Here is a 21,241-nt window from a genome sequence, read left to right on the forward strand (position 1 = left end):
AGTTTCATTGACACATTGGATGCAACAGGGCCTGCAGAACTGATTGCAAAGGCATCCAGGTGGATTTTTGACACTGGTAACAAACGATGGCTGAAATGTGATTAGTTAAATGCTTAAATATGAAAACACACATCTGGAAGCAGCACAATAAGGGAAAAGCAATGAAAGGAAGCTGAAAGATAATTTGGAATTATTTAATAAGAATTCTTGGACAAAATATAATTAACATCAATCTATGATTCTGATTCTGATTTTTAGGCCAGGTGAGAAGGCTTTGCTGGCCTTGACGGTCTGACACTGCAATCTAGATAGAGTGATCAGACTTGATCATTTATACACAGGGGAAAAGTTTCTATGAAGTAAATGGCCTAAATAAAATTGGAAAATACCCCTTTTTTGTCTGTTGTTTGTTTGATAGCAAATGCCCTCACTCAAGGACAAATTCCTCGATTTGATGTGTACCAATTTAATGAATTCACAGAGGTTCGCAGAAATTGGTTATGTAATTTAGATTAGATAATCTCTGTGTTAACTAAACAACCTGAAATCAATGATGCTTAAATATATCTTCACCTTTGGACTTGTGAGGAGTAAATAAAAGAAAATATTTGTGATACAACACTTAAGATGGTTATTCACAGTAGCATCAAACCAGCTGCAACGGAGGCTGAAGGGGTGGGGTAGTAGGGAAAAATAGTTTGGTAAATGTTGGTTGAAGATATTAACATTTTAGCTTCAGTCTATGCCTCCTCATATTTACTCAAACATTATCTTCCATCTGAAACTGTCTTTTTCAAACGGGCTTGATTTTAACAACGAGATGATGAGGGGCCAGGAGAGATTTGAACAGGGACAATCTTCGCCCGAGGGCAAATCAACCAGTGGCCAGAAAATGTATTCACAGGATGTTGTCCTGGCATCAGTCTTTCTTTGAAGTTGCTCACTCTGCCCTGGTATGTCATACATGAGCAGTTCATTCTCCTCTTGTATTTTACTGAGTGTGAAAAGGCTGCAAATACTGATCTGTGTTCGACTTGGTATTTGTGGAGTTCCACTTGTGCATGTGTGTGTGTGTGTGTGTGTGTGCGTGTGCGTGTGTGTGTGTGTGTGTGTGTGTGTGTGTGTGTGTGTGTGTGTGTGTGTGTGTGTGTGTGTGTGTGTGTGTGTGTGTGTGTGCGCACATGCTTGTGTGTGCACGCCTGTGTGTGTGTGTGTGTGTGTGTGTGTGTGTGTGTGTGTGTGTGTGTGTGTGTACTGTCATGTTAGTGAAAGAAAGCAGCAGAGCGTGGAGAGAAAAAGAGGGGGTCAAGATGATGTGAGCCAATCTGCACTTCCTCTGAGAATTCAAGGTCATCCTTCATGTTATGCCAACCATTGGCCAGTCACGTTCCAATCAAAGTGGTGCTTTAATTCAGGCGAAATTTCAATCCCGTCATGTTTTCACCGCAGTCTCACTCGAGGAGTTCTCTTCTCATCTGCTTCAGCTCATCCTACATGTTTTGCCAAGTCAAAGCCAGTGGGAAAAGCTTTCTAATGATACTTGTATCTTGTACTGGGAGTACAGTTGTGCAGTTCTGCTCGATGAATGAACATTGTCAGCATGATGGGGCTCCGGGCATGCTTGACTTAGTCTAACAAATCATTGAACACCAATAGGTCTAATTTACATATATACAAATGACAATCATGTTTCAATATTGGTTATTCCCACAGGTACAGTAGCTACAGCCGCACTGAAATAAAAGTATTCAGTGAAATTTTGTCAAATGGTTGCCCGGAATAAAACCGTTTACATTCAATATATTTTTTACACCAATCATTTTTTTAATGCATGTAAATCCAGATGATACTATTGTGTGCAGCCACTTGAGAAAATTAACTTCACAATTTGTTTAATGTGCCTTCACAGGGAAGCTGGAGGTATCAGAGATGAAGATGATGAGGTTTTCTTTGGGAGTGACCTGGTTGGATAGCCTTGTACTGCCAGGCAGGAGAACAAACGGAAGGCCTAAAATCGTTTTTTGTATGGTGTCAAAGATGACGTGAAGATAGCTGGTGTGAGGGAAGAAGATGCACAAAACAAGGTGAGATGGAGGACACTGATTCGCTGTGGCGACCCCTGATGGGAAAAGCGAAAGGAAAAGATGAAGAATTGTTTAATGTGCCTTCTCATTAAATGTTTCCCTCCCATTGTGTTTGCCACGACCGTTCATGAAATAAGAATAACTCCCAGACTGTGTCTGTTACCTTTCACATTCATGGCCACAGCATTTGGTTACAAGTGCAAAAAAATATCAGCATACAGTACTGTAGTCAGTTAAATGGGAGTTGAAAATGAAGCAAATATTTAATCATAATAAGATAAGAGTAATTTCTCCCAACAAATCAGTGAAAAAAATATCTCAATGACCAAGAAAATATTAACAGAAAAATAATTAGAATAAAAACAAACTAGAATCTGATTTAGTCATTGTAAATGTGCTTCCATTCCAAACAGAGGACGCTGGTTCTTTGTACTGATGGTTAATAATTTAATGTGATTTCACTTGCATGCTGAATCACCAACGACACCACCACCGTAGAACTACAAACAAGTATAAAAATATAGCTATTATTTACACAAACATTTGGACTTTACATCAATGAAATAAAACATATGCAATAAAATTGTACAAACCACTTTGCCTGATTCCTGTCCGAAATAGAAGTCTTGGACTTTGTCCTTTTTTATCTTTTTCTTGCTAAACAGTACAGCGACAAAAGATGCCCATTCTCGCCGTCTTCTCAGTAAGATGAAACTTAAATAACGAAGAGCGGAAAGTAAACTGTACCGGAAGTGACAACAACCCAACGTAATGTCAAGAAAATAAAGCACAGCCATCTGCTGGTCAACTATGGGATAGCAGTCATAAACAAATGTATCAGCTCCAGTTACACTCCCACCAATCACACAGTGATTCTTGAACCCTTTACAATATATATTTTTTAACAAAGGAAAACAAAAAGACGGCAGCGCATTCTCTACCCCGCGTCTAGCAATAGAACTGTTTTGTGTCTAGCCCTCTCTACATAACGTGGCTGAAATGTGCTTATGCCTTTGTTGTCTAACGTTGTGTCATTGACAAAGGTTTAACTCTTTTAACTCTATTGTTTTGCAATTGTTTGATGTGTCTCTCGGTATCTTGCTCCTTTAAATCCGGTTTCTGAACTTCCTTGGCATGTTGCTTGATGAGACTCTCCATTTTTAGAGCTTTGTCAACTTCTTGAGGACGGGTCTTGTCTTGTTTCTCTTTTCTCTGTGGTTTCTCTTGTAGTTTTTCAGCATTTTCTTTGAGTGATTCCACAGACCTTTGTTCTTTGGAAGGTTTGCTCAACTTAACATTGTCCCACTTTACCTTCTCTTCTATCTCTTTCTGTACTGATTCTTGGACTCTCTTCACTCCCTTTTTAGGTTTCTTAACAACCTTTTCTTTGTTATACATTACTTTGAGTTCTGCCTCCGTTTTCTTGACTTCTTTCTTTTCCTTCAGATGTTTCTTGGGTTCTTGAAAAGGTTCTTTGATCTCCCTGTCTTGTTTTTGTGGTTTCCTGACTTGCTTTGAAGATACTTTGGCCTCTGTGTCTTCCTTTTGAAGTTTCTGAACCTTCTACTTTTGAGAAGGTTCTTTGAGCTCTTTCTCATCTTCAAGAACTTTCTTAGCTTCTTCAAAATGGTCTTTCTCTTCTTTCAAGACTTTCTTGCCCACCTTATGTTTTCCAGTTGGTTCTCCAGACATTTCATCGGCTCGATGCTCTACGTGTGGCCAAGATCTTGCTGTTTAACTAGTGGGCATATGAGATCTGTTCGTTGGAATGTATTCCTGAGTGGAGCTTACCGGTAGCTTGCTCTTGGTTTGAGACTTGATACCTCTCACTTGTAGAGCTGTCACCTGGGCTTCTGCTGCTCTGAGCTTTTTGAGTTCCTCTATAACGGTTAGAGTCTCAACCGTTCAACTTCTCTCCTTTTCTCCCCTAGCTTTGTTTTCCTATCAGCACTTTTTGCAATGAACAGAGTTCTTTTCTTAGCATTCTCTGCTTCGTTTTCATCTCTCCGTGTTACATCTGGTAGCTCCAGTCTTCAGATTTCTTGTTCTTGTTCACTAATTTCTTTCATGACTCTGAGAGCTTCTCTTGATGCTGCTGCTTATGCTGCAGCTTGTCTTGCGTCTTGGGATACGTATGAAGACTGCTTAGAGTACATGGTGTGTGCAGCTATTATTTACACAAACATTTGGACTTTACATCTATGAAATAAAACATATGCAATAAAATCCTACAAACCACTTTGCCCACTTTCTGTCCGAAATAGAAGTTTTGGTCATTGTCATTTTTTATCTTTTTCTTGCTAAACAGTACAGCGATAAAGGATGTCCATTCTCGCGGTCTTCTCAGTAAAATGAAACTCAAATGACAACTGACACCGCCCAACAAGTTGTGTCCATAATTTGTAAAATCGCTTCAAATGACTTCTACTGAGCGTATATTACAAAGATTTCACCGCATATAGCTATATTTTACGTTTTAAGACTCGCGCTGAATATTCCGGAAGTCTTGTTTTTGAGTTGGTGACGATTCCTGACGTCACGTCACGGAAGGAACGCTCCTGACCGAAAAAGGACATACTGTAGCAGTCCTTTCATCATGTCAATGGAATTTGCGGTACCTACATAGAGTCTTCCTTTGCGGCGGGACTCATTCGACCTTCGCACTCTCCGCTCGGCGCAGGCTTCTTCTTTATCGTAAAGAAAGACAGATCCCTGCGCCCATGTGTCGACTATTGTGGTCTGAACGACATCACCATCCGCAACAAATACCCACTCCCCCTCAGGTACTCAGCCTTCGCGCCTCTCCAATCGGCGACCATTTTTTCTAAATTGGACTTATGTAGTGCATACCATCTAGTCCGCATCCGAGAGGGGGACGAGTGGAAAACCGCATTCAAAACGCCCTTGGGGCATTTTGAGTAGTTGGTGATGCCGTTCGGAATCACCAACGCGGCCGCCGTATTCCAAAACCTCATTAATGATGTGCTCAGGGACTTTCTCAACGTCTTTGTATTCGTTTACTTAGATGACATTCTCATTTTCTCCAAATCAGCAGAAGAACACCGGCAGCACGTCCGACGGGTCCTGGCGCGGCTCCTGCAAAACCGGCTCTACGTGAAGGCAGAGATGTGCGAGTTCCATGTCCGCTCTCTGTCTTTTCTAGGGTTCGTCGTGGAGCAGGGGCAGCTTTGGGCCGATCCCACCAAAACTAAAGCGGTGGTGGAATGGCCAACCCCGAAGACGCGCAAACAACTCCAGCGATTCTTGGGGTTTGCCAATTTCTACCGCCGCTTTATCCGCGATTATAGTCAGAAGGCACTCCCCCTCACTAACCTCACATCCCCCAAGGTCCTGTTCAGGTGGAGACCCGACGCAGAGGGCGCAGTTCAACCGCCTCCGCCAAGCCTTCTCCAACACTCTGGTCTTGCATCACGCTGACCCGGACCTTGCCTTCGCAGTCGAGGTCGACGCATCCGAGTCCGGAGTGGGAGCTGTCCTATCACAGCGCTCCCCGATCGACCAGAAGCTCCACCCAAGCGCCTTCTTCTCCCGCCGGCTCAGCCCCGCGGAGACCAACTATGACGTGGGGAACCGAGAACTGCTGGCGGTCATGCTGGCTCTACAGGAGTGGAGACACTGGCTTGAGGGGAGCAAACACCCCTTCACCGTATTTACGCACCATAAAAACCTGGCCGCCATCCGGTCCGCCAAGAGACTTAACTCGCGGCAGGCCCGATGGGTGCTATTTCTCACTGGATTCAACTTTACTCTCACCTACTGCCCAGGGTCGCAGAACACCAAGCCTGACGCCCTTTCGCGCATCCACGAGCCGGCAGAGAAGGAGGAGGTCATCGCCAACATCCTGTTGGCGCAACACACCCTGGGTGCCCTGCGGTGGGAGGTTGAGAGGAAAGTACAGGAAGCTCTGGGGGGTAACCCTAGCCCCAAGGGTTGCCCGGTGGATCGCCTGTTCGTCCCCCCCGACCTACGTACAGAGGTGCTACTCTGGGGACACGCCTCCAGGGTTGCTTGTCACCCGCGGGTCAACAGGATGATCCAGCTCATCGCCCAGCGGTTGGCCGGAATACAGGAAGGACGTCGCGGAGTTCGTGAAGGCGTGCCCCACCTGTGCTCGTGGGAAGGCCTCCCACCAATCCCCGGCGGGACTCCTCCAGCCGCTACCGGTGCCCTCCCGACCCTGGTCCCACATCTCCGTCGACTTCGTGACAGGTCTCCCCCCGTCCCGTGGCAAGACGGTCGTTCTCACCGTTGTGGACCGCTTCTGCAATTCCGCCCACTTCGTCCCGTTAACCAAGTTGCCGTCCGCCATCGAAACGGCTCAACTCCTGGTTAACCACGTCGTCCGTCTCCATGGGATTCCGGCGGACATCGTTTCGGACCGGGGACCGCAGTTCGTGTCCAAGGTATGGAAACGTTTCTGTCGGTTCCTTGGAGCTTCGGCGAGCCTGTCGTCTGGATACCATCCCCCAGACCAACGGCCAGACGGAGAGAAAGAACCAGGACCTGGAGGCCTTGAGTGGAGTACGCCCACAACACCCTGGTCTCCACGGCCACAGGTCGGTCCCCGTTCATGTCCACCTGTGGTTATCAGCCGCCTCTGTTCCCCACCCAGGAGGGCCAGGTGGAGGTCCCGTCCATCGAACACCGCCTGAGACGGGCCCATCGAGTGTGGAAGGAGACAAGGGCCGCCCTGTCGCGCACGGCTTCCCGGAACCAACTAGTTGCGGACCGTCGTCGTTGACAGGCGCCCAACTACCAGGTCGAGCAGGAGGTGTGGCTGTCCACGAGGGACCTCTGGTTGGCTGGGACCTTGGCCAAACTGGGTCCACGGTTCACGGGGCCTTCCCCATCGAGGCCATCCTCAGCCCGGTCTCGGCTGCCACTCACGATGAGGATCCACCCGGTCTTCCACATCTCCCTCCTCAAGCCAGTGGAGACCAGCACCCTCGCCCCTACACCCGCCCCCCCACCCTCCCACGGATGGTGGACGACGGCCCGGTCTACACTGTGCGGGAGATACTGGACTCCAGGCGCATGGGCAGGGGAGTACAGTACCTGGTTGATTGGGAGGGCGATGGGCCAGAGGAGCGTCAGTGGGTCCCCCGTTCATGGATCCTCGACCCATCTCTCACTGGGCATTCCATTTGGCTCACCTCTCCAAACCGGGTGGGCCGCCAAGAGGTGTCCATTGAGGGGAGGGGCACTGTCACATCCTCATCGACGCCAGGAGCGTGCCCCTCCCCTCCTGTCTCCTCCTGACTCACGCACCTGTTCCCCATTTCCTTGATTGTGCCTTCTGGCTATAAAAGCCTCTCTTACCGTTCCATCACTGTCGGTGTAGTCCTGGAAGTCCGTCACCCTTCCGCGCGCAGGTCTGTTTATAGTCACCTACCTTCCTTGTTCTCGACATTCTGTTATGTTTGATGTTGCTCAGTAAAGACTCTTTATTTGAATCACTGTCTCCACCGTGTATTTCGGATCCGATCCCCACTAGCTTCCGGCGTCCCTCGAGTTTTGTCACCACTCCTCGAGCGGACGTGACAGAAACAAAAAAGTGGTGTCGGTTGTCCTTTAAATAACGAAGAGCGGAAAGTAAACCTGTACCGGAAGTGACAACAACCCAACGTAATGTCAAGAAAATAAAGCACAGCCATCTGCTGGTCAACTATGGGATAGCAGTCATAAACAAATGTATCAGCTGCAGTTACAGTAAGAGTGTATGTACTGTATCTATTTCAGTACCTCATTAGTGGTTTGACTTGTATTTCAAAGTGGAGTCAACGTGTTTATTAATGAGTTGCTGATGGTATTGATCCACTCACCTTATTTGCAGTGTGTGTCTTTCACTTGAAATCATCTCGGCTCTTGGACATAATTTTACAACGATAACAACAGCACCGCATCAAATTAATCAAATTTCTCCTTAAATCTGGAACATGCAAGACATTTACATGTATGGCGAATCCCAAAGTAAAGATCCAGTTAATACTGAGTAGAAATGAGTAGGCAGCAAATTTGATGCAGCATAAAAAACGATGCCAAAGCTATTAAAGATCCAGTTAATACTGAGTAGAAATGAGTAGGCAGCAAATTTGATGCAGCATAAAAAACGATGCCAAAGCCATTAATTGTCTATTGAGTGTAGATACGCTTTGACACCGATGTGATGACCTTTGATTTATTTGTTTCTCTGTCGCCATCGATTTGCTTCTGTTCCCTTCTCAACTAATGTTTTAATGCCAGTATTGATCAAATTCATACTGCCACATGAGAGGATATGGGTTTAGTTCAGCTACCCAAACTTGGTGTTATGTTAAGGCTGAATCATCAGCACTTGTGTTGTGGAAACACATTTTCCTCTTTTGCTTTGCCACATCAATCAATTCAAGACAATGAAAAATGATTCTAAATTACTAGCCAAACAATGACAATGCCCTTTAGGAGTGAACATAAATAGTCACTCATTTTCAATGTGCATCTTTTGGTGATCAGCAATATTCATTTTTTCTTGTTATTATATATTCTTTGCCAATAAAGTTCACTTCCTCAGTCATTCTACTACATCTTTCTGGGAGTGGCTCATGCAAGCATGAATCTTGCACACACGCACACACAAAAAAGAACCTCATATCCGTTCTAATCCATAGATAGGTTCCCTTTCCTGACTGGTATGGGCGTAAATGCCATTTAAGATTGTGTGAGGTTATGATTAGATGACAGTTTTTACTGCCTGTAGGGTGTAACTGAAACACTAAACACTGCAGAAGGGAGGAAATAAAAGAGTTTGTCTTGCTTTTCTCCTACTTTCTGGTGTAGTGTTGCATTCACAGGATACCTTTTCCAGATGGGTCCCAATTTCGAGACAAGGGAGCTCTTTCCCTCTGTTGGACAGTCAGCGGAAAGTAAAGATATGGATCGTGTGGAGTTTCTTACAATTCAGTGCCAGTTGCAGTTCCTAAATGTGTGAATGACCACTGTTTTCTTGAACTTTATCCTGCTTGTTTTTAGAAACCTCCAGCAGACAATATATTATTGCCTCAATAAAGTTATGTGGAAATTCTTCGTTAGCAGAAGCCACTTGGTATTATTTATGCAAGGGTATAAAATGTGAAGGGAAAGAAGACATCAAAAACATGGATGCAGTTGCCAAGTGGGGCTTATTCAGCCTCTTGACTGAAACACATGCTCATGTTTTCCAGTATTGTAAAGGAGGCTTTTAAGGAGTATTATTTTCTGACGACTTCAAAGCTGACCAAGAGCACTCTAGTCTGGTGCACTGGCTTCAAAATGTACTTACATTCTCCAAATGTGAAGGACAAGGCCTTCACAGGTGAGGGGATGCCATTGTGTTGTGGTATCGGTTTTCACAGAAAACTGATATCAGTACACCATAGACTTGCTTTCCCCTTTATTTTAATTACTGCACAATATCAATTACTGCACAATTCATTCAATGTGTGAATTATTTTCTGCTGTCTATTTGGAAATGTCTATTTTTTATGGCCAAAGTGGAAAAATAGCTCAGCCAAAACTATAAAAGGGTACCCCTGTGGACACTATTACACACGTACGGCAATTAAAGCACCGTAATTGACCCACACGCAGTGTGACTCAGACTCTCTCCAGATGCGGCATTCAAGTTTTTTTTGCGATGCAGGTTTTTATTGAATTCATCTATCCATTACAAGGTCACAGTCTTCAAGCGTCTGTGTTTTCTCAGCTGAGGATGCAGGGCTTCACATCCTCGGAAGACTGGAAATTCTTTCCCTTGATGTAAACCAAGTTGAAGTGTTAGCCTGTTGACTTCATTGCATAGCCTTGGCAGATTTTTATAAGCGTCGTGCAAATGAAATGGTTTGCATTACGTGTGAACTATACGTTCCACAGAGGCATGAACGGCTGGAGACAGCTGGAAGTAACTTGAAGCCCCCTCAGTCACTTATCAGCACTGGCATCCCTGCCATTTCCCATAGCCATCTCTAGGCCAAAAGAATCCAGACATTGCTTGCGTCTCTGTGGGCCCTGTGTGAAACTCGGCCTCGTTGATTGTTGCCTATATTAAGAGACATAATAGATATTTTTTGGTGCTTATATGCTTGCCTTTTGTCTGGGGGAGGGGAGAGGGCGAAAGTTGATGCAGTCACGGAGGGCGCCTGCACCTGCACTGCATGTCAGCAGAAGATTCTGGAGCACACACTTAAGTGGTGGTGGCTTTCACACCACTGGATTCCGAGAAGCTCCTTATTTTTCAAAGGCAACAATGACCATGCACTCTTCAAGCTCTTTGGCTTTGGCACATAGTCCGTGTGACCACAGGATCATCCTCTGACTGCGTCACCTACATTTGAGCTTATTGGGCTTCCCAATGTTCTCCTGTTTTCCTCCTCTCAAGTTTCCAGGATGCTTTTTGACTGTCTGTTTTACACATAGAGACAGGATCCCCCGTGGGGGTTGTTAGGGGGAGGTTATAGGAGGGGGGCGGGTGCCAGCGGGGTCAGAGAGAAACTGTCTGCCTATTTCCTTTCTCTGGCCTTGGGAAACTTTCTACCACAAGTCTTTAGCATATTTTTAGCTTGCTTGCTGTTTGTGTCCATGAAGCCACAGATGATAAAATGATTTCAAGTTCACTGGGATTTTTTCTTTTTCACACGAATTACATATTATTAGGGTTTTGGGTTCCTTTCTACATTTCAGTCTTGTCTTGTGTACAGACTGCCAGCTCAAAGTAAAGTATAGCCCCTGGAAGTCATCCTTTTTAAGTTCTTTTGCAAAAAATGCTCCTCCGACTGCCGCGCAAGACCCCACTCTTTCATATTCTAACTGCAGATTTCAATGTGTGTGTTCGTGTTTGTGTGTGTGCGTGTGCGTGTGTGTGTGTGTGTGTGTGTGTGTGTGTGTGTGTGTGTGTGTGTGTGTGTGTGTGTGGGTGTGTATGTGTGTGCGGGTGTGTGCGTGTATGCCTGTGTGTGTCTGTGTGTGTTTGCGTGTGCGTGTGTGCGTGTGTGTGTGTCTGAAGTTATGTAGCTTTATGTACGCATTCCGTGAAGATGTTCTGAAAAAGACGCTGCTGCGCCACTGACTATAGATAAAATTTGTTATGTGTTTAATTTAGTTTCAAATATCAAATTAAGATGATTAAAAACTGTAAGATGTTTATGATAAATAGTTTGGTGATTTTGAAAAATGAAATACAATACAATAAAGATTGATTTATATAGCGCGTTAACAACAGCTGAAGCTTAACATAACATGGACAGCTACCATATACAAGAAATAAAGCAGTCACAAAGATGGGAGAAAGCACCAGGGAAAGAAACCATGCATGTTGAGTGGAATACCAAAGAGTACAAGTGAGTTTTCAGACAGGTTTTTAAGATGGGCAGCGAGGGGGCTTTCCAAAGTGGCAGGTCATTCCAGAGAGTGGGACGAGCAATGGAAAAGGCTCGATCCCCTCTGAGCCTCCGATTCGTTTTTGGCACGTCAAATAATGTCTGGTCAGTAGACCTGAGGCGTCGGGAAGATTTGTAGATGTGGATGAGCTCGGAGAGGTAAGGAGGAGCGAGGCCATTTAAAGATTTGAAGACAAATAATAAGATCAAGTCAGGATAGTTAAATGTTGTGTTTATCCACCATTTCCAAGAAAAATATGCCATCCACCATCAGACATCAAATTAAACGTGACATACACAAACACAATCAACACTTATTTTAGTCATCTTCTGCCTTAGCGCAATGATTAAGTTAACCTTTTCAGCAGTATAACAATGTTGTCGATCTGCTGTTATATGTGCTAGGCGTTCAAATAACATTTACTGTAAATCGAGTTCAAGATGCTATGGCCCAGATAATGTTGGTCCAAGACACGTCTTACCTGCTGAACCACATTTCTTTGTGTTATCTCATGGTGCACAAACACTGCACTTGCTCTTATTAACGTCTCGAGTGAATGATGAGCTGTTCATAAAATAGCTGCAGTATGTCTTTGGAATAAATACTCCATATTGAAACTGCAGCCCAAGCTTCCTGCTTGAGCTGTCAACACCTTTGCTTGCGTCAAGCTTAGTCTTCGGCTTCGGGCAATAGTCACTATTTGTGTTTGTCTTGCTGTGTTTGCTGTTTGACTCAAGTATTTGTGCTCCGGCATCACACAAGCACGTGCGGCGAGTTCAGTGTGCAGTTATAACAAAAAGATGTGAGGATCAAGGGAGAGTGAAAGTAAAAACATTGTTCCCGATGTCAAAAAGTAGTTGACTGGAAGGGCAGATGGCCATATGAGAACAAGGCACGTCAAGTGTTTTAGTCGGGCCCACCTATCTGGGATACACAACTGTACAGCTGTGCAGCGGAAAACAAACAGCATAGTGCAGCTGGGCTCCTTAAGACGGCGAATAGGGAATTTTTATCATTTTTTTTTCCTTTGGCACTGGTCAGATTTATTCGCTCATAAAGGATGGAAACCCAGCCCATCATATGAGAAGGACTGAGAGGCAAAAGCTCAACGCAACTTTGGCCAGGAGTCATTCTTGCTAACTTCGAAACACTCCGGGGTACCAAGTTCTGCACAAAGCAAAGACGAGATGACTAGTCAGTCCAAATGATGCGACATGACTGCTGGACATGTGCGTCTCACATGCAAGTCCTCCAACCAACCCCTTCTGCTTAACTTTCCTGATATCATTCACAGAAACACTTTTTATGGCCACACGTGTCTCTCCGACATTGAAAGGTTCCAGAGAGGCTCCATGCAGTTCCAGCTGTCACGTCCCTCAGCCCCCGTATCCTAACCTGATATGACAGGGCAAGACAAGGTGAGGGTCAGGCCTGGGGGATGATTCATGACATGTAATTCAAACTATAAGCATTATAATCACAACCTGTGGTTGAAAAGTGAAGACTGCTGTGAAATACCCCTATTGTCTCGAATGTTACGCTGACTATCATCTCATTTTACATTCGAAATAAGTCCTCACAAAAACAAGTATAATAACAATGGAAATCCACAACAATGGAGCGCTAGCCGTATAAATGTAATCGCTTGCATTGCTCAAGTAGTTACTGTACTTACTGCAAGTAGACTATTCCTTTTGTTTAACCTGTGTTATTTCTCTTAGCTTCTGGAGCGTTGTCATAATTATAATATTCAAATTCTACTTCCACACACTTCCATAAAACTAATAGAAGATCAATTTTTTTCCCCTTTTTATTACTTTAGGCCTATCCGGCTAAGAAAATTTACTCATCATCATAAACACATATTGTCTGAATAAATAATAACTGAGTATGCGGCTGCTATTTACATTTACAGAGGTAAATATACTGCTAACATTACAGTTATAATTGTTGTACTTTGGGGCTTTTTTCTACTCAATGGGCCGTAGTTAACATGTCCCGCTGAACAGAAAAAATGTTTAGAACTGAGCAAAAGTCTTAGCTCTTTAAGCCCCCGACCCCCCCCGACCACCACCACAACCACAACCAATATTAGAACAACAAACAGTGATGATGATTCAGATGTGAACAAAGATATTGTTCTTACGCTGCATTTTTGTTTTACAGTAGGCTTGTGTAATGTAATATTTTTGTAAATGTGATGTTTTGCATTCATTGTATAGGCTTCATCGTTCCTCTCGAGAATGGGAGGTGTGATTCTGTGACAGGAACAATATTATCAACAAAGATGAGGTTACAAGACAAAAATGGTAATATTACGAAAATAAATCAGAATCATCTATCCATTTTCCGTACCGCTCATTACTCATTAGGGTCGCGGGGGGGGGGGGGGGGGGGGGGGGTGCTGGAGCCTATCTCAGCTGTCTTCGGTTTTCTGATTCAGAATCAGAGAACCTTTATTCGTCCCACAATGGGGAAATTTGCATTGCAAATAAAGCCTCAATAGTAAAAAATATCTTTACGAATTTCAATGCGTGCGAAGAAATGATTTTATTAAGTTAATATTAAGTTTGTTGTTTTGTTATGTTATGTTTTTTTTGTAGTCAAAGGTAAAAGGATGATGATATACCAGTAAGTGCGATGCAGCAAACATCTGGGATATCGTTCAATTCTCAAACTTGGCCCTGTAAAAAAGATAAATGTCTCTTTGTGAATTTCTGGAGGAACGTATTTCTTCTCATCCAACTCCTCCAGCACCTGGACTCCTAAAACCGGCTGCAGGCCCAAAACTGTCCTTTCCTATATTACACTCTTATTCCTACACTAAATCTCACAATTTATAGTGAATATTGGTACACAATCCAAGTTAGCGTGGTCAATTTGAGAACAGTTTCTGTTGTGATATCAAGATTTCTCTGTTAATCATGCTACAAAATAATACTTACAGTAAATGCCTCTTTTGAGCTATCTTGTTCAAAGAGTCATTGCAAGTGTCAGTGTGTTTCAGCTCCATCTGTGGTTTTGTGTGGAAAGGACTGTACAATACAATCACTCCTTTCTTGTCTGTTCTTAAGTGTTTTAATGGCATGGTTACCTCGGGCTTGCTCGTTGGATTGAGTTTCCTCGTATTTGAAATGCTTTTTCATATCAGTCTTCCTCAGGTATCAAAAGAAACCATTTCAGTCAGTGAAAATATTCAGTGTCATAAAGTTCGTCTCAGTCTGTATTCTTCTGATTTTACTTCAGTGAACTCTTGATAGAGACTGGAATTTTGCTGTGACATGAGGGAAAAGAATGACATCATCTTCATGTTTTGTTGAATAAGAGGTATGTACGGGTGCGTGGGGAAGAGGGACTCATCACTCCTCCGTCCAACCTCTTACCTCCCCTTTTGGGCCTTTAGGAGCATCCTGTGAACTCTGACCTTTTGGACAATAGAGGCCAGGACGTTTCCCAGTGAGCAGCGATGGAGCCAACAACAGGAACATGAGGGGTGCTCATGGGAAACAAACTGTTTATTGTGCAGCAGGATGGGTAGCCGACCCCCCACCCCTAATGTCCAAGTTGCTTACACTCACACAAACACGCACACGCACACGCACACACACACACGCACACAGACGCACACACATGCACACATGCACACACACACACACACACACACACACACACACACACACACACACACACACACACACACACACACACACACACACGCGCACACACACACACACGCACACTCTTTACTGCACAGCAGCATATACATTTCTGAATTGTAAAAGCTTGTTACGGTATTTATTATCACTATTTATAAACCATATACTAATTTCCCATATCGCCGGGAGGGAAAGAGAATGTGCTGTTTTGTGTTGTGATAAAATAAAAATCAAAGTAAATTTGGGTAAACTTAAATCAAAATCTGAAACATCTTTTGATGAAGGAGGGGTTATTTTTATGAAAGCATAAATCTTCGCAAAATTGCTACAGGATAACTGATAAGCACATCGGCCACATGGTGCAGTGGTTCGGGTTCAATCCAGATCTGCCTTCAAATGTCGAGTTGCATGCAATCCCCGTGCTTGTGTAAGTTTTTTTCTGGGTACTCTGGTTTCCTCCCACATTTCAAAAACATGCATGGCAGGTTGATTGGCAATTCCATATTGTCAAAACTTCTGTGAAGATAATTGAAATTTAAATTGATGTGTGTGTGAGGGGGGCAAGGGGGTGTGGGTGTGTATTAGCCCCAATAGTGTTTACTTCTTTTTGTTCTCACATCGAACTTCTATTGATGGATATAAATGTAAAAAGACACAATACATACAAAGAAATTGCAAAAACACTTCCAGAATTATTCCTTTGTTTTAACTGAGGTCTTCTGTGGTGCACTTAGGCCGTGCATAGATTGCTGACATCTGCATAACCTCTTTTGAAATTCATTTGACGAGGAGTTATTTATTTGTACAACCTCTGGGTAGACTTTCAGTGCTTGATTTTCATTGGCATTTTGTATTGAGATGTGTTTAAAAAAACATATTTTTTACCTGTATGTAAAGTATGTGAACAGTTTTTCATAGGCCTTACTGATATTTCGCTTTCCCACACTTGTTCGCACTTCATTTATTGGAAATGGTAAATTCATACGTATTTCGAGAAACTTTTTGTTTAAATACCATTTCGATGCTTTTCATTGGGGCCGCTAATGCCAGACTGTTACAAAGGAAATCCCTCCTTTGTCTGCCAAGGAAACTCGCCTTGCAAAGAAAACCTGAAATTGACATCAGAAAAACCAACAGCTGGAACATATTTGATCCTAGATGATAACCACTAAATGTGTTAGTCAACACTATATAGAGCGCTGGTGGCGAGACTCTGGGGATTACTCATTGCATGAACTGCACAGTTCAACATTTCAAAAAGTCATCAATCAGTGTGCAGTGAGACACTTGGGATTGGTCTTAAAGTCCTTTACCGCAAAGGAATACTGCTTCCTTATGATGATATGTTTGGTTTTGTCTGGTTTCCACATGATGCACATCTGATAAGGGAGGAGCAGAGGCAATTGAACTGGGTCATGAAACATTTCAATTCGTAAAAAATGCAGTGTAGATGACATTGGAAATCACATCTGTTAACATGAGAAATGGATGCATTGTTTAGCTTTGATTAAAGAATGGGCAATGGCATTACTAGAGTTTGAAACTACAGTAAAGTCTCGTTATATCGATATTTAAGGGAGTCCGAAAAAATATCGATATAACCGATCCTGCGCCGAACTGCATTAAACAAAAGCCGCCAAAAGAGGGCAGCCAAGCGCCATATAAGAAACGGAGCTGGCCATTAGCTCCCTTTTTTTTTGGGTGAGAGATGTTCCCCCAATGTTGCCTCAAAATGGCACATATAATTCTTTAATGATTGTAAACATGTATGCTTTAATCTTCAGAACTACAGTGTATTTGAAACATATTCATAACTGGATGTGTAACAAGAAAGCATATTATCCGAATCTGAAGCCATTGTTTGGATTCACAAGCAATGCAAGACGTCTTGGCGTGAAGTCATTTTTATTTGCATTTGAATAAAAAGTGACATCGGCTGTCCTTTAATACACAGTATGGAATGTTAATAATTTTCAAAATCATCGCGCTTCAGCAGACAAAACAAGAAACATTGTTGCAAAAAACGATTGCATTCATATACAGTACAGTGGGCATGTACATAACACAACAGGGAAATCTTACTGTATTATGTATACAATTTAAAAAAGTCATCAATCTTCTTCTGCTTCCCATTTTTACCTTTTAACACAAACACTTCAATCTCGTCTGCTACACACGAGCTAGCGTCTGAAAATGAAAATGGCTCTGCTACACGGGTGCTGGGCACGTAACCAAGTCACCTGACCAAGTCGACCAATGGCGCGACTGATGGCGTGAACGTAACCAAGACACGTGACCAAGTCGACCAATGGCGCGACCGATGGCGTGTCACGTGACAAAGTCACACGGCCAAGTCGACCAATAGCGTGACCGATGGCGGCTCATGTGACCACGTCGACCAATGGCGCGACCGATGGCGGCTCACGTAAAAAGACACGTGACCAAGTTGACCAATGGCGCAACGGATATATTGATATAAACAACAAAAATGGCCGGCGGGGGATGAAAAGGAGCACCGTAATAACCGGATTATCGTAATAACCGGGTATCGTACTAAACGGTACTAATTATACATAAAAAGATTAGAAATGTGCAAGGGAAATGAAAATAGTATCGTAATAAGCGGTACTATCGATATAACCGAAATCGATATAAAGAGACTTTACTGTAATTACGGTCTTGGTCAGTATTTCCTCCATAACTGAAGTGTGTTTCAAAAGTAAATCATCTTACATTCCTGCAAAGGCTAAAATCACCACAATGATTCCAGTGTTAAATTATGAGAGACACACTCCCTCTCCATAAATTGTTTTTGGCTGATTGTTACCTCATGTGCTTGCTTGAATGTGCAAAATAGACAAGAGATTGTGAAATTTACTCAGGATTACTGCACTGCACTGATTATTGTAGTCTCTTTGGCTCATAATTTGGCTCACAATTTTGAATGCAAAATATTTTAAATGTTTTGCATTCAAAATTGTGCGCCAATGCTTGTGATGTGTAATAGACATAATTTGTGAAGCCTTCTTTTACGCAGCTAGGCACAAAAAAAGAACCACTTATAAGTTTTATTTTGGTTTTGCATAATTTTTTTTAATAAATTCAATCGAAAAAAACTGTAAAATGTTAAGGGTTCATGTCAGAATCAGAATCATCTTTATTGCCAAGTACTGTATGTAGAACACACAAGGAATTTGTTTCCGGTAGAACACGTTGCACTAGTATCATCATCAAAAAAATTGCAAAGATGCACTATACAGTTCTATTTGGGTTACTGTTTATTGAGATATTGAGATGTTTTGGGTCAAGGGGCACCTTAACACTGAAAAGCAAAATCAAATCACAGCGAAGGAAATGAGCCATGAAACACACATTGCTTCACACATAATGACCCTTTTTCCTCTTGTTTAGTTCAATAATTATTTGATTTTGCAGAGTGCTGACTTCACTGTAAACATGAGTGTGACTTGCACATATAGTCTGAGTGTATAATCAAATCAAGGCCATTGATACAAGGAGAGAACAAATATCTCTTAGTGTGTGACAACAATGCATCTTTGTTCTGAGGGAGAACCCTCAGAAAGCTGATACACTGACCCAAGGTAGGACACCTCAGGGGACTGTGAGCCCGGCTTGTGCTCAGAATTAATTGGCTCTGCTTTTATTGGATAATTTGGCCATTAACAAGACCAATCTAAGTTAATTTGGAAAATGACAGACTATGTGCCTTGTCATGGTAGCCATGGGAAAAGAGCCATTGAGAGAAGAATACATTCTGGCTTAAAGGTGGAGCATAAATGCCACAAAAAAAGTGAAAAGCTTTCTGTTGTGCTATTGAACCAGTATGATTCATGGGACCAAAACGATACGTCGCTCAGGTCTGCTGAGTCCATTGGCTCACATTACAACACTAGAGGCTATTGCCATCATGAGACGGGACGGCTAAGCTCTCGCCTCCACCCATATCACCCTGGTCCTGACACATTCACACCTTCCCTCATACATCAGTTTAGAACTCGGCCACCAGTAATGTAACTGAACACTCAAGTTCTGGAAGTAAGTGGGAATTTCCCATTACAGGAGAGTGAAATTTTGCCTTTGGGAAACAAATATTATCTTACTTATGACTGACTAATTATAAAGTTGCATTCACCTTATGCCTTGAAGTGGCTTGTGAGTGTCAACTATAAGTTATAAACGTGTGGCCTTATGGATATTGTCACGGTTTGCAAGGTGGTGATGGCGGCTGCGGATCCCAAAAAGCAGGCAGGAGGGAGCAGCAGGTTGTGTTTGAGAAATTGTATTAAAATAAAGTCAACAGGAACAAAACTTTAAAACATCAGTCATTCAAACAGAAAAATCAGAATCATCTTTAGAAAGTATGTAGAACACACAAGGAATTTGTTTCCGGTAGAACACGCTGCACTAGTATCGTTGTCAAAAAAACTGCTAAGTGGCACTATACAGTTCCATTTTGGCTACTGTTGAAAGAGTTCAAAGAGTTAATGGCTTGGGGGAAGAAGCTGTTTAAATGTCTGCTGGATTTGGTGCGCATTGATACAAAGTATCAAAAGACAACCAAGAGTAAAAGTCCGCCACGGTTAAACAAATAAATGCACAGCATACAATGCATACAATTGCATACAACAATGACCCGACAGCAATGACAGTACCCCCCCCCTTCAAGGGACTGCTTCCAGAAGTCCCAACAGTCTCCCAAAAGGTCCAACTCGCCAGGGAACAATGGTGGACACTGCAACCGTTGCCTCTCCAGCATATGATGGGCGGCGGCCTGATGGGAACGGGACTCGGCCTGAAGTGGACGTGGACGCGGCACTGATCGTCATGGGCGTGAGTGCGATCCATCTCGCACGTTCACATGACGACGCATGGCGCGACGTGGACGTTGGACTGCCAGGCGCAGAGTGGCACCCCGAACGGCCGTAGGGGAACGGGTCTCGACCGGACGTTGGCGTGGAGGTTACGGCTCGTCGAGTGAGTCGATTCAAACTCGACGCGGCGTGGGCTAACGTGGACGCAAACTGCTCGGCACCGGGGAAACGATACCAGTCCATAGTAGCTCCGGGATCCAGCGGTGAGTGGGATCTCGGACTGACGTGGACGCGGACGTTGCACGGCTCGTCGTGAATGCGACTCAATTCAACATGCACGACGACAGCGTGGCTGGACGTGGGCATGCACTGCCAGACACCCAGTGTCACCCTGGGCGGCCACCTGGAAGGAGGTCTCGGCCGGACGTTGATGTGGACGTTACGGCTCGTCGAGTGACGCAATTCAAACTCGACGAGGCGTGGGCTAACGTGGACGTTGCACCGCCAGGCACAGGGTGGAAATGAGTCCGGTCCGTTGTATATGCAGGATCCGATGGTTGGTCAGCTCATTCTGTCGCAGTTTGCAAGGTGGTGATGGCGGTTGCGGATCCCAAAAAGCAGGCAGGAGGGAGCAGCAGGTTGTGTTTGAGAAATTGTATTAAAATAAAGTCAACAGGAACAAAAATCTAAAACATCAAAGTCATTCAAACAGAAAAATACAAAGTATCAAATAAAAACCAAAAGTAAAAGTCTGCCAAGATGAAACAAACACACGCACAGCATACAATGCATACAATTGCATACAAAGCATACAACAATGACCCGACAGCGAATGGTCGTGCCGGGAGTCCTTTTGAGTGTCACTGATTGGGAACGACCAGCACATGTGAGGCAGCAGGCTTAGCTGACAGCGCTACCCGTTGGTCGCCAATCCGAACGGAGCAGTGCCACTGATCGGGACGACCAGCACATGTGCAGATGCAGGTGGGGCCGACAGCGCCACCCGTTGGTCGCCAACCAGATCATGACAGCTATTGAAGCAAGTAAGTAAGGCAATATTTACTTTATAGAGTTTCCAAAGGCACTGTTGAGGCTGGTTGACAACATCAACCAAGGCTTGACATAAACACAGCGTGCCTGAAAGCCTGATAAACATTTGTTCCAAAGCTTTCAACAGAAGGGCCCTGGTGCTAAGGAGCCAAAGTGCTACCTATGCAGCCTGCTGAATCTGATTTCAACATGGCCTCGGGACAGGCAG

The 21,241-nt window shown here is 43.8% G+C and overlaps 1 long non-coding RNA gene across 1 annotated transcript; it reads left to right on the plus strand.

Moving 5' to 3' along the window:
* Nucleotides 1-1,145: 1,145 nt before the first annotated feature.
* On the plus strand, nt 1,146-14,823 carry LOC148899471 (uncharacterized). The gene is made up of 4 exons (XR_016114634.1): nt 1,146-1,349; nt 1,910-2,084; nt 12,790-12,913; nt 14,742-14,823. It is a non-coding gene; the product is annotated as an uncharacterized LOC148899471 (long non-coding RNA).
* Nucleotides 14,824-21,241: the final 6,418 nt, after the last annotated feature.

This window comes from Hippocampus bargibanti, linkage group LG04, assembly GCF_051943395.1.
Source record: "Hippocampus bargibanti isolate YZ-2025 linkage group LG04, ASM5194339v1, whole genome shotgun sequence".
Classification (NCBI taxonomy): Eukaryota; Metazoa; Chordata; class Actinopteri; order Syngnathiformes; family Syngnathidae; genus Hippocampus; species Hippocampus bargibanti.